The sequence below is a fragment of the Monodon monoceros genome, unplaced genomic scaffold, assembly GCF_005190385.1.
Source record: "Monodon monoceros isolate NGI ecotype Baffin Bay Population unplaced genomic scaffold, NGI_Narwhal_1 Super_Scaffold_19, whole genome shotgun sequence".
In the NCBI taxonomy this organism is placed as follows: Eukaryota; Metazoa; Chordata; class Mammalia; order Artiodactyla; family Monodontidae; genus Monodon; species Monodon monoceros.
Window position 1 is genome coordinate 72,653,348 of NW_021703775.1, and position 11,887 is coordinate 72,665,234.

Sequence of the window (11,887 nt, forward strand, 5' to 3'; positions counted from 1 at the left end):
ACCTCCCCATTTGAGAGGGGAGAAAACTGAGGTTGGAAGAGGGGTTAGCAACGCACCCATGGCTCACAGGGAGTACTCGACAGATCCAGGTTCAGAACCCCAGCCTCCCTACTCCCAGCCAATGCTCCTCCACTGACCCCACCCCCACCCCCACCCAAGGTCTCCGGGAAGGAACATTTTGGATGGTTTATGCATCATTTATTTACAGTTAATGAAGTTGCCTGGTCAGACCTGCAGCTTCTCCCGCCAGGGGTCACTGGATCCCCCAGCGATTCCTGAGATGCTCTATTTTTACTTGACCCGCATTAAGAAATACATTGCACTTTGCAACCCACATTTAGTATACTATATACCATACACAAAACTGAAACACATTTTCACAGAGTAATACGTTTATTCCTGAGATATACTAGGATGTTTTCAACTGTGCTTGATTCTACGTGTTTTTTTTTTTCTTAATGCTAGTGGGTCTCCATCCACTATGTTGATTTCACTAATTGGTTGCCAGGCCTGGTTTGAAGCATGGCCTGGAGAATGGCCCTCGAAAGAATGCAGGATAAAGTCTAATGCATTGCCACCCCTGTACATTCCAGGTCCTGGCAAGAGCTTAGGAGGGGCTAAGGATGCTGAGCTTCTCCAATCTAGGAGGGAGATGATGGCCCAGGGGAAGTACCAAGGCAACCTTGATTCTCCATTCAGCCTCACTTGGTCTGTGTGAATCTCTCTGAGAGTTCAGCCTTGTCCTTAGCCTGCTCTGCCAGGATTTCTTGCTTCAGACATCCCTGTGATCAGCCTTCCCCTGCAGCCTGTGGGTCCTAGAACTGTGTGGGGTCCCCATTCTGAAGCTCTGAGTGAAGAAGAAGAAGGTAAGAATGAAGGAGAACAATCTGAGGCCAGAGGGCAGAAGATGCTCACAGCCTAGGGGCCTTACCGGGCAGGCACTGCAAGGGGAACTTTTTGACTGGAGACCAGAATCTCCCAGGCATCCCCCGACTCTGGCAGCAGCCCCTCCCTCTGGGGCACAGCCAATAGATCTGCCCAGAAAGTCCTTCTTGACACCCTGCCAAGTATTTCTCTTGCTCAGTTTCATCCCCCTCGCTCCTAGCATGTGACTTTATGAAGAAATTCAAAGGATGAGCCATCCCTCACTGATCAACCCCCTCCCCCCACAGTGATTCTAAAGTCTTGAAACCAAGGGCAGGGTCTCAAATCCGGTTCCCTGATGTCTGGGGAGATTCCTGGTGAGGCCCCACAACTGGATGTGGAGCTTCCAGCTTCAATCACCTCCAATGGGAGGAAAATGTATAGTAATGAAGAAAATCCTTCAAACCCTCGGCCAGGGCTCTGCCCCAGGATGCTGGCTCAGTCCCTGATTTCCCATCACATCACAGTTCCGAAACTGTGGCCCCAAAGAGAAAAATGACTCTGAAAGAGTTGAACCAGTTCACTGCAGGTGTATTTATTGGGTGTCTACCAGGCACAAAGCAGTGAACTCAGCTTCGAAAGAAGGAAGAGGATGAGTTAGGTTCAGTCCTGCCTTCGAGTTTTTCCACAGCTTAGTAGAGGAGTGAAGCCAAGCGCTGGCTTGGGTACCATCCCCTGGGGAGCCTCCCCACCTTGTACGCTCCCACCCTGCTCCCTGCCCAACCCACTCCTCACTTACCATATAGGACTGCATTTCTTGGCTTACCTGTCTGCTTCCAATAGGATGTCGCTTCCTTGTGGGCAGGTCAGAGAGAGGCAATGATGGAGCCATGAGGCTAAGAAGGACTGCCTCTAGAAGGTGGAAAACACAGAGGAATTCATTCACCTCTAGAGCCTCAGGAATGGAACACAGCCCTCCAACACCTTAATTCTAGCCCAGTGTCCTTCTACAGACTCCGTAAGATAACCAACACGGGCTGTTTTAAGTCACCACACTGTGGTGATTTGTTACAGCAGCAAAAGGAAGCTAATACAGATTTTGGTCATTTCATTTGGAGCCAGTACACTGTGGACATCTCTCTGTGTTTCAGAGCAAGAGGAGACATGGTCAGGTGAGATAAGCTCACCTCTTGAAAGCCACGTCCACAAGGGTGTTTATGTAGTTTTGTCTTAGTGGGAAAGGGATTGTAAGCTGGGAAGAGGGAAGTGGCCATCTCTAGGGAATTAAATTCTGAGGCCGGAGGATGGAAGGGATCCTGCCTCACTGCACACAGAGCCCAGGAGCAGTGGGACCTGCTGAGGGGCACCCACAGAGACGTAGACAAGAAACACTAGGGCCTGAGCCAACCCTTAAGTTTGCACAGCAGAGCAGGTGCACAGCCAACAGAGGCCACCTTCGAATGAACCGCCTGGCCCTGGACAGGGTGGGTGCTGGATCCCCACTCTCACGGGTTTTCCTTCTAGGAGGGGCCAGACAGCAGACATATAAACAAAGAAACAAAGACACGTCCATGCTTTGCAGAGAACAGGGCACTCAGTGGACCAGAGCTGGGTGACTGCATTAGACTCGGGGATGGGGTATCAGAGACGGCCCCTCTGACCCTCTGACCTATGACCTGAATGACAAGAAGGATGCAAGTAGATCAGGGTTCACCTTTGATGTGCCAAGCACTTTCCATGTGCTGTTTTATTTAATTCTCCCAGCCGACCTACAGAATCTACATTATTGTCTTCTCCGTTTTACAGATGAGGAAACTGAGGTTCACAGACATTAAGTTCCTTGTCTAAGATAACACAGCCAACCACAAAAGAATGAGGACCAGGCAGACGTGCGCTCTGTTGTCTGGCTCTGAAGCCACAATCTTTTCTATTCTGCTCGTAGGGGCTCCAGTTGCATCCTTCTTGGAATTGTCCAAAATGTTCCAGACAGAAATTTCTTTCCCGCTAGGTGTTAACATTTTGATCTTTCCTCCTTGGTCCCCTGGCAAGGGCAATGCACGAGGAGGTTTCCACCCTCCCAGCCATCCCTCACGGGAGAGGATGAAGCTGGTCAACCGCTCCCACCCCCTCCACCTTCCTGACCTCGCTCCTGTGCTGTCCTGCCCTCCCTCCTGCCAGTGGTCCCCTGGGGCCCTGGTCCAGAGACCCAGCACCCGCTCTCTGTGCGGCCTTGCCCTGTGGGCCAGTGGGTGGGAGAGAGAGCAAGGCCAGATGGGCCGAGCGGAGCCCGGAGTGACGGGCTGGTGGTATTCGAGCCTATTTTTATTCACAAAAATCTGTTCTGTATTTTATTCAGCTTTGGGGCAAAGAGAGGTCAACTCTCTTCACCTCTGCTGTAAGATGAGAATAGTACAGGAAATGAAATGACAGGGAAGCCAGCCGGGGAGAGGGAGAAAGGGCAAATTACAGGGAAATTAAAAACCTGTGCTCAGATCAGAGTGGAGGGTGTCAAAGCTCTCCTTCCACAGGGCCTTTCTCCCCAAGACCGCGGGGCCTGGAGATATAAGCCCTGCTGCCATGCTCGGCAACCCCCGTGTGAGGCCCGGTGACTGGGCATGGTGGTCCGGCACACGTGCTGCCCCAGCCAGGCTTCCTGAGGAAGGTCCTGGCTTGCTGCACCATCTCCTGGGCCTTCCGGGTCCAGTGGGGTCACTGGAAGGAACCTCCCCAGGGAGCAGAGCCCGAGAGCCTGACGTGCTGGCATATGGCCCGTCTTCACCTTCTTCATGGTTAGAGTCCCTTCTGTGTGCCAGGCACTGGGGTCCTGTGCGTATGAGTCAAAAGGCATGAAATTATTTGGAAACAGATAAAGTAGCATCCGCTCCTTCGCTCCACAGAGGCATGACTTCAGCTCCTACGTGTCCTTCAAGGCCTACCTGCGATGCTGCAGCCTCCCCTCCCTCCCGGGATGGACCAGAGACTGTGGCTGTGGTCCCAGCATCCAAGAGCAGGAATATGGCAGGCAGACAGCAGGTGCTCACTTTCCTCTTGACCTGGCAGATATGGAGACATGGTTTCAGTTCCATCCAGAAAATAATCTTGGAACACCTGTTAAGTGCTGGGTATGGGGACATGGGACAAGTTTCTACTCCCAGAGATCCAACAATATGGGGGGAGGAACAGACATGCTCGACTCACTTCAGCAGAAAGCGGAGTGAGAGGAAGCCTGAACGGAAGTTTCCACCAGCCCTGGGAGCACAGAAGAGAGGGGCTCATTGCCGTGAATGGGCCAGGGTGAGCTTATTGGGCGGGGAGGCATTTGGGTGAGGCCCTTAAAGACGAGCAGAATTTTATTTTATTTTGGTTTTGTTTGTTGCTGAAAGAAATGCAGTGGCAGAGCCCTGAAAGAGATGGGGGAATGGCATCCAGGAGGAAGAGTGGAGAAGCCAAATGGTGGCTGGGAACACTGACCTATTGTGGTACATTTGGGAAGCAGTGGGGAGCACCGTGAATTAGTCTGCTTGGGGAGCCATCACACAAACCCCAGATTGGGGGCTTCCATGACAGAAACTTCTCTCTCACGGCTCTAGAGGCTGGAGGTCTGGGATCAAGGTGTTGGCAGGATTGGTCTCTTCTGAGGCCTCTCTCCTTGGCTTGTAGACGGCTGCCTCCTTGCTGTGTCCTCCTGTGATTCATCTCACCGTGTCTGTTGTCTCTCTGTATGTCCTAATCTCCTCTTCTTATAAGGACACCAGTCAGACTGGATTTAGAGCCCACCCAAGCAGCCTCATTTTAATTTAACTACCTCTTTAAAGGTAATTTAAATACTCCAAATACAATCAGATTCTGAGGTCCTGAGGGTTAGGACTTCAACACATGAATTTTAGGGAGACATAATTCAGCCCATGACAGGCAGCATGCCTGTCTGAAGGGGAGGCATGGGCTGAGGAGAGAGGAGCACCATGGTGGTGAGATGGGGAGAACCTTAGGTCGAGGCCAGATGCCATAATCTTCTGAGTGCAAGCCTAATTCATTTGGCTTTTATGTTATTGGTTAATGTTATCAAAACATGCCCTGTACCCTGCTGTGTGCTAATAGATGGTAAGCAAACGAAAGACAGACCTTGGTGTCCCATGGTTGAGCTTGGGAAACCAATTTCTTCCCCGCAGGTCCTCTCAGGGCCCTTAAGTATGCTAATGTGTGTTGTGAATTCTCAAGAGGGAAGCATGATCACCGAAACCAATTTTTAATAACTAGGAGACACCACTGAAAACACCGGGGAGCCAGCAAAGATTTTTGAACAGAAAAGCAACATGACCAAATCTTAAGTTTCTCATGCACAGGAGTTGAAAACCTTGAGGTTGATGGGCCATCAGAGATGGTTAAACACCAGCCTCTGGGTGAGGTTATGTACCAGAAGGCCTGGCCTCCATGGGTAGGGTAGCCTGTGTCTGGGCAGAGCTCTCTGGAATCCAGGGGCACCCCTCTGCTGCCTCACCATCCCTTCTTCCATTCAACAAGTATAAATTAGGCCCCTACTGTGTACAGGCACCCTGGTCTGCCAGCCTGCTTGTTCCTCAACCTGGAGAGCCCTGCTCATTGTCTGTGTCTCTGGGCAGGTTTTCTGTTCCATGTGGATAAGGGAACTCCAAGGAGTCTGAAAGCACCAGCCATCTGGGGCCTGCTGCCCTGGTCCCCTCTCTCCTCTTCAAGTATATGCCACACCCGATGCAAAGACCTAGGACACATATTAGGATGACTAGGACACTCCTGGTACCTCAAGGCTGAGCTGAGGCCCTGCTGCTCTAGGCAACAAAGCAATCACAGGAATGCAAGTGCAATCCTTCTGGAACAAAGGCCTCCATTTTCCAGCTCACAGGAGGCCCAGGAGGTGTAGACACATCCCTGGAGGCAGTCATTCTCAAGAATTCACAAGGTTCAGTTAAAAGTGCTAAACTGGGGAAAATGGGACCCAAGTCTCAGACTCGGGCAGAGGAGCCGTGGGCCCGACAGCAGCAAGGACGGGCCTGCCCACACCCAGTGGCCTCAGGGACACAGGTGGGCCTGCCTGTTCAAAGGCTTTCTCCTCTCTGCCTGGCCTAAGTCAGGGCTTTGCCTGCATCCCCACTAAGAAGCCAGGGGTAGGATGCAGCCCTGCAGGAGCAGAGCCCTGATGGCAGCTCTGGGGGAGCGGAGTGCACAGGGTTGCAGGGAGGGGCCGGAGGAGGGCGACTGAGAGCTCTGGGGTGCTGGGCACCCAGACTGGTGGTAAAAGGCCAAGTCAGGCTGTCGAGCCGCAGCCTCTCAGCCAGACACCTCCGAGGCTGCTGGGAATTCAGATGCAGCAATCTGTGATTGGCGATTTGGGGATGCAGTCTCCTCCATATAGAAAAATTCGGATTTCTTTTACTTGTGTTTTTGCCAGTAATATACGTGACTAAAACCCCTGTCTATTTCTCAGCCACAAGTTTCATTATCCCTGAGCCTGGATGCAGAGGGACACTTTTACCCACATTACTTAGTAACTACAATAAAAAAGAAAAATGAACAGAAAAAAAAACAGAGCATTTCACACTGTATTTTTTTCTGCCACTACAACATGTCCCTGTGTCAAATGACCCATCAAAATGTCAGGTGCCCTCCAGGGCCAAGGGAAGTCCTCTTGCCCTGCACTCCCTTCACCCTCCCAACACCCGTGTGTTCTGATGCTCTCGGGGTGAGTCCGGCCTTGAGGCAGAAGAGAACCCCTTCCCACTTCCCTCACGGGACTTTCTCGGTCATTCCCAAGCATCACGGATCCGAGGAACAGCCTGCCCCCACTCAGTACACTTTCCTGGCCTGGCCAGCCTGTCGTTGGCATTTGCTGGTGTTCATCTCCAAGGGCTCAGATGGCATAAATTTATGGGGCCTTTCCTTCCCATTTTCTCTCTGGTTCTTTGGAGGAAAAAAGTTAAGTACCCAGCTTACTACCATGAGCTTTCCCTGCCACGATGGAACCAACGTCTTTGGGTGTCCCAAGTGGCATAGAAATCTAAAAAGACTGCAATCCCTTGGGCTCACATCACCTCATCCCAGTCTGTGACCAAACGCCTGCAGCATACAAATGGAAGTTGACATGACTAAGCCCAGCTATGGCCCCAGGTAATTTCAATGTCCCCACGCTCCTGAGAAGCAGCAAGAGTCCTGGGGGCTCCCAATCCTGACCTTGCATCCTGGCTCCAGACAAAGAGCCTCCCACTCTGGACCACAGTCTCTTCTTCTGTAAAATAAACTCTAAGATTCCTTCCAATTCCCCAAGTCTATAATCCCATATGCCTACGGTTGAGTACCTGTAATGTTTATTTTTGGGGAAAGGGGATTTTTTTATTTTAGGACTTGAAAGTTTTAACTTCAGACTGATGGTCATTTTGGATGATTAATTCAAGGCTAAGTGAATAGCTAGACTATTGCTGTAGCCCATTTTCTATGGGGAAAAGAGAATGACTGGGCAAATTTCCTGTCCCCCAAAACATGTGTTTTGAGCAGTCTTTCTTTCTCTGCTTTGCATGTACAATGGGATTTTGCCCGTTTCTTCCACACTAGGGGGACAGGTCAGGGGGCCCCCGCTCCTGGCTCCCTTCAGAATGCAGATGCCTGCAATTCTCAGCAAGAGGGTGGAAGCAAGCAGGTGGTGAAACAGGAAGTGAGTGGCTCTGCTGACAAAGAGACCTGACGTCATACCAGCACCTGGTTCTTTGCCTGACGCTATGCTTCTGTCTAGGGCAACCTCACCCCGGGGCCGGGGGAGCATCAGGCCCTGAGGACTCCTGACCTGCAAGCTTCACACAGCTGCTTGGGGCCAAATGGTGACAGCTGGTCGAGTAACCTTTTGAGCATCACCACACTCCCATTCAGCCTTAACACCTGCTAGATGCCAGGGGGCGGCCTGAGCCATGGGTGCCAGAACCGTCTGGTGGTACCAGGAAAAGTGAGCTAACCTTCAGTCCTTTTTCGGGAAAACAGTTGCTATGAAATAGAGTCTTGGATTAATGTGGTTTGTAAACGTAAAAAGTTGCTACTGAAGACCTCCGATCTCCCCAGATGTGTCAGAGTTCAATGTTGAGAGAAGGCTCTGAGAGAAGAAGGGCCCAGGCACTGGAGTGGACTTCAGGCCCTTGGATAGGGCCGTGACATTGCCCAAGACCTTTGGAGTTTCGCACCGAACCTAATTCCAGGCTGTACGGTCAGGTTGGCTGGGACGAGGCAGGGCAGAAAGCACAGGTGTTTCGGAACATCCAAGGAGTGCAACGTTGGCTGCTATGCAGAGCCCCGTGACTCTTGGAGGCCAACGAGGCCACATTTTCTGATGTGAGGCCAGGAAATCATGTAGGGTTCTCTTTGTTTCTCTCTGCAACTGGCCAACATGTGAAGTCCCGGGAACAAACTTAAACTCAAATTGTGAATTTCTCGGTCACATGAGGACACAGATTAATCAGAATATTTACCAAATGCTGTCAACACAAGCTGGAGGGAGCAGGCCTGTCGATGCCAGTGACATTTTGTGGATTTCTTGTAGCATGTTTTGTCCATCCTTTCCTTATTAAACATTCAAATCCTCTTCATGTTCTCTAAAACTAGATGCTGTCGTCTGCTCACCCGCTGAGCACCAGTAATCCAAGACACATGCCTGGAGCCACACTGGGCTGGAGGTCCCCAGGGCCCAGTTTCACCACATCATACACAACAGACACAGATGCACACACCAGGCATGTATCACGCAGATGCTACAAAGCATGCAAAGCCAGAAACCTCCCGTGAGACCCAGTCCCTTAGCCAAAACCCCGGAAGTTTTAGGCTGTCCTTGCAGAGCTGAACTATCCTGGCCCACAACACAAAACACCTGGTTCTCACAAGCGCTTCCTGACGTTAACATGGCAAGTGCCACCCCATATTTTGTATGGAGAAACTAAGGCCCAGCTGACCCAGTCACAGAAGTAGTTTAGTAGTCAGGTTTTTTTTCATTTTTCATGAAGTTTTATTAATATCTCACAGACACATTTTCAGAGATCCTGAACTACCCTAAGCCATCTCCAGTAGGAGAGAGTAGAAACAAAAAGGCGGAGCCAGTGCAGCACTGAGAGAATCGGCTGACTCCCAAGATAACCGAGAGAGCCTGCCTCATCATGATGGCTCCACTCTGTAGATGACACGGGTCTCGAGCGGTCAGCAACTGATCTCAAGGCCCTGGAATCTAGTGGCTTGGCCACTGCACTTACGCTGCTTATCATGGCTCCTCAGCACAGGGTCCGAGTTCAATCCCAGGCATTCTGGAATCTGTCTTTATGACAGGGAGTCTGATGCCAGGGAAAGCTTTATTCCAGCAGTGAGTGGACTCTACCCCAGTGATCTCATCCCTCCAACTGCCTGCGTCCCATCTGTGTGCCGGGCTCCAGGTGAGCTGACTCCCTCCTCGCCTGCCTGGTCCGCCTCTCATCCTCTGACCCAATTCCACTAGCGGACCGAACTGAACCAGGCTTCTACCTTCTCCAGGCAAGGACCCTGGGTTATTCACGTTATTTGAGTCCACAAGGTAGGACCAGAAAAATTTGTGAATGACAGTGATGCTGGAGATGATCTGTGATATAATTTCCAGCAAATAACCCTCAAGGACCCAGCGGCCATCTTTTTGACTGAGGATACCAACCCATCATATACTTTCATGTGAGATGAAATGAGATAATGTGAGATACTATATGTACAAATGCTTCATAAATTGTAAGACCTCATACAAACAATAATGAATACAGTCTCCCTTGCCCTGATCAGTGATTGGTCCATTTCTAATGACCCTTAGCTTTTGATTGTTATTTCCAGTACCTGAGCCAGACCCATCTGCTCTGTCCGTCTTATCAGGAGTTCAAATTTTGATAGACTATCCACCAGTTCCTCTGTTTTAGATAGCTGCAACCGGTCAGCCTAACGCTTTTCCGATGCCCGGGCAACCTTTATGTGGCACATTGGAGATGGTTCTTGAAGTAGTGGAGAGCCAGCTTGAACTAGACCTAAGCTTTGGTGTTGGTTCAGTATACGTTGTAGCTCTTCTCCAGGGCTGCCAGCTCTGGGTCCACCACTGGAGAACAGGGCTGGTGACCTACAATCACATTTGAGCGGGACACCACAAGCAGGCTCCCGAGCCCATCAGTAAAGAACTCTGAGTGAGCCACTCGCTGCAGGCGGGGGTTGAAGCCAACTCTTTGGAGCCATCCTGTGTGGGCCAGGAAGAAGCTGACAGCACCACTGGTCACCACACATCTGGGGAAGCCGTCCAGGGGCCGGAAAGATCCTGACCGCCAGTGGAGACAGTCCCCATTCTCACTGTGCTCCAGGAACAGCTTAAACTGGAACACGTTTCCAAGCACACTGAACGCCTACCACGTCCAGTTCCGTCTTCTCTAGGACATCCACCAGCACCTCAATCTTGGTCTTGTCGTTGAAGAGAAAGTCATCGTTCACCCAGAGGACGTATTTGGTGATGACCTGAGATATGGCCAGGTTCCTACCGGCAAACCAATCCTTTCCGTAAGGCATGGTGTAATATTCCACGTGGCTGTTATTAATTTTCAGGGGCTCCTTGCTGTCATCAGCCACGATCACGGCCTAGTCTGGGTAATACTCACGTATGCTCTGGAGCATGGTCATGAACTTGTGGAGATGGAGAAAAGTTTTGGTGGCAATGCTCACCAGGTCTCTGAGCTTCCTCTCTGGTCCAGGGTCATATAACTTGGGCATAACAGGAAGGCGGATGGTCACTGGAAACTTGGCCACTGAGGACTTGGACTCCAGACTCATCACATCCACCCTGCAGCACTGGTACTCTGTGCTTGTGTACGTCACATGCTGGAGTATGAAATTCAAAAGCTTCCGGTTACTGGTCGAAGTGGTCAGCTGCTTCTGGCCTCTGCCCTGCAGCACACTGTCTGGGATGTCAGCAAGGTGTCCAGTGTCCCCAGAGAAGCTGTCGGGGTGACCTCACAGAAGGGAGCATCTGGTCCTTCAAACTGGAGACCCGCACGAAGTCATCCCGAAACACGCCGCCTCACACATTCCAGGCTGGTGGAGCTGGGCAGCCACCCCGCCAATTGTCCAGCCCTTGGAACCCTAGGAGTCAGTTTAGTAGTCAGTCAAGGTTTAGGTTAAAAGCAAAGAAAGGTTTCTTCCCCTACCTGTAGAGGAAAGGGGCTCTTCCTGGCCTGAGGGAGTGCCAGCAGCCCAGGCCTTGCCTCTGCTCTCTGTCCCAGTTTGGGGACTGACCACTGCTCACCACTGCCCTTCTTATATACCACCTACTCAGATTCTGGCAAACCCTAAACTTTGGCCATAAAGGCCACATTCTGATGGCCGTGCTATGCTGAAGCTGGCTCGTCCCGCCCCCTGACAGCCTGTTGTTAAATATTCAGGAACCTTGCTAGTCAAGTGTTTAAAGGTTGGTATTATGAAACTGACAGTGGTGGGAACATTTATACCATGGAAATCAGCAAATGCCAAATGCCACACATCAGGGACTTTTTTTTTTTCCTAGAAAGATAGTTCATCAGCACATCACTGCTCGCCAGAGAGAATCACCCTGACTTCAATAAGACCTCAGGACTGGGACTTTCCTGGTGGCACAGTGGTTAAGAATCTGCCTGCCAATTCAGGGGATACGGGTTCGAGCCCTGGTCTGGGAAGATCCCACATGCCGCGAAGCAACTAAGCCTGTGAGCCACAACTACTGAGCCCGCGTGCCACAACTACTGAAGGCCACACACCTAGAGCCCGTGCTCCACAAGAGAAGCCACCGCAATAAGCCCGCGCACTGCAACAAAGAGTAGACCCCGCTCGCCGCAACTAGAGGAAGCCCGCACACAGCAACGAAGACCCAACGCAGCCAAAAATAAAAAATAAATAAATTTATTAAAATAAAAAAGACCTCAGGACTTTGTGAGCAGAGGGGATTTCTCTCAGGATTCATGGTGCATACAACAGAACCCGACTCTGGTAAGCA

At 51.0% G+C, this 11,887-nt stretch overlaps 1 pseudogene; it reads right to left on the bottom strand.

Moving 5' to 3' along the window:
- Positions 1-3,900: 3,900 nt before the first annotated feature.
- LOC114900492 lies at positions 3,901-10,910 on the bottom strand (annotated as a pseudogene).
- Between the last annotated feature and the right edge of the window lie 977 nt (positions 10,911-11,887).